Source organism: Clinocottus analis, unplaced genomic scaffold (genome assembly GCF_023055335.1).
Source record: "Clinocottus analis isolate CAN_PGR_092001 unplaced genomic scaffold, fCliAna1.0.p SCAF_5, whole genome shotgun sequence".
NCBI classification, from domain to species: domain Eukaryota; kingdom Metazoa; phylum Chordata; class Actinopteri; order Perciformes; family Cottidae; genus Clinocottus; species Clinocottus analis.
This window is the reverse complement of record NW_027176207.1, coordinates 22,726,085-22,728,079: the sequence shown is the minus strand read 5'-3', so window position 1 is coordinate 22,728,079 and position 1,995 is coordinate 22,726,085. Positions and strand designations below refer to the sequence as shown.

The 1,995-nt window shown below is 53.2% G+C and overlaps 1 long non-coding RNA gene across 1 annotated transcript in view; it reads left to right on the top strand.

Moving 5' to 3' along the window:
* Positions 1-1,946: 1,946 nt before the first annotated feature.
* The window catches only part of LOC137802132 (uncharacterized), a 7,595-nt gene continuing 7,546 nt past the window's right edge, over positions 1,947-1,995 (top strand). The window contains exon 1 of the long non-coding RNA XR_011079948.1: positions 1,947-1,995. This exon is cut by the window's right edge and continues 160 nt beyond it. This is a non-coding gene — a long non-coding RNA (uncharacterized lncRNA).

Here is a 1,995-nt window from a genome sequence, read left to right as displayed (position 1 = left end):
CCCGATGCTGAGGTGTTGTGCAGAGTAGCACCTGGATGTGGGTCCACACGGGTAACCCCTCCTGAGGGGTCCACACGGGTAACCCCCCCCTGAGGGGTCCTGATGGGTAACCCCCTCCTGAGGGGTCCACACGGGGTAACCCCCCCCCTGAGGGGTCCACACGGGTAACCCCCCCCTGAGGGGTCCACATGGGTAACCCCCCCCTGAGGGGTCCACACGGGTAACCCCCCCTGAGGGGTCCACACGGGTAACCCCTCCTGAGGGGTCCACACGGGTAACCCCCCCTGAGGGGTCCACAAGGGTAACCCCCTCCTGAGGGGTCCACACGGGTAACCCCCTCCTGAGGGGTCCACACGGGTAACCCCTCCTGAGGGGTCCACAAGGGTAACCCCCTCCTGAGGGGTCCACATGGGTAACCCCTCCTGAGGGGTCCACACGGGTAACCCCCCCTGAGGGGTCCACACGGGTAACCCCCCCTGAGGGGTCCACACGGGTAACCCCCTCCTGAGGGGTCCACACGGGTAACCCCCTCCTGAGGAGTCCACATGGGTAACCCCCCCTGAGGGGTCCACACGGGTAACCCCCCCTGAGGGGTCCTGATGGGTAACCCCCCCTGAGGGGTCCTGATGGGTAACCCCCCCTGAGGGGTCCACATGGGTAACCCCTCCTGAGGGGTCCACATGGGTAACCCCCCCTGAGGGGTCCTGATGGGTACGCCCCCTGAGGGGTCCACATGGGTAACCCCTCCTGAGGGTCCACACGGGTAACCCCCCCTGATTAGGACCAACCTGGGTTCTGGTCAGCAGTGAATACAACAACGCAGAGGTCCACAGGGATCAGAGCTTACTTGTGGACAACATGAGGAAGTACTCCGACTCTGGGGCAGCAGACAAACGGGTCCAGCAGCAGTCCAGTGTTTCAGGGAAAGACCCAATGAGTCCAGTTCAGGGCCTCAGGGCAAGGAATAATCCACCTTTACACTATTGTATAATATTATATATATATATATATAATATATATATATATATATATATAGGTAAAAATTCTAATATCTATTCACCAGGAAAGATGGAAGTACATTTTTGCGTCCAGGTTGATTTTTCCCCTCATTCCTTCATTAGCATCTATAATTCATGACAAACCCTTTTATCAACATCTAACTCAGCTCTATTTATACTTTAGAGTTATCTAACTCATGCTTTTTTTATTTAGTTTTGTACAATACTTTTTTAAATGTATACATTTATTTATTTGTATTATATATATATATATATATATATATATATATATATATATATATATATATATATATATATATATATATATATTAAATTCTTATCTCTATCTTATATGGTTTCTCTTGTGAACTTTAACCGGGTCACATTCCTTGTTTGTGCAACGGACGATAAATGATCATGATTATGATCTTTCCTCCACAGAGTTAATGTTTTAAACTGAGAGTGTACACAGCGGCAAATTGAATTATGGCACCATGTCAACAACCCCCCCCCCCTTTCTGCCCCCCCTCCCCCTTCTCTCCCCCCCCCCTTTCTGCCCCCTCCCCCTTCTCCCCCCCCCCCTTTCTGCCCCCTCCCTCTCTGCCCCTCCCCCCTCCCCTCCACGCTGCTGGAGCCAGGAGCTGACATCGTGGTTGTCCTTGTCCGATTAGGCCGATCAATGAGACTGAGCAGAGCAGAGAGGAGGAAGAGGAGGAGGAAGAGGAGGAAGAGGAGGAGGGGGAGCACTGGGGGATGTGTCTCCTCCCATAACTAAGTTACCGCGCTGCGCTGCAGGTCCATGTTTACAGCCAGCGAGGACGCTTCCTTCACTCCGACAGGAAGCAGCAGCTGCTCGCTGCTCGTTTCTGCAACTCATCCTCCGACTGAAGCTGCTCCCGGTTCAGTAACAGCAGCAGCACCTGCTTACCACCACCACTAAGACCACCACCGAGACCATCACCACCACCGAGACCACCACTGAGACCATCACCACCAC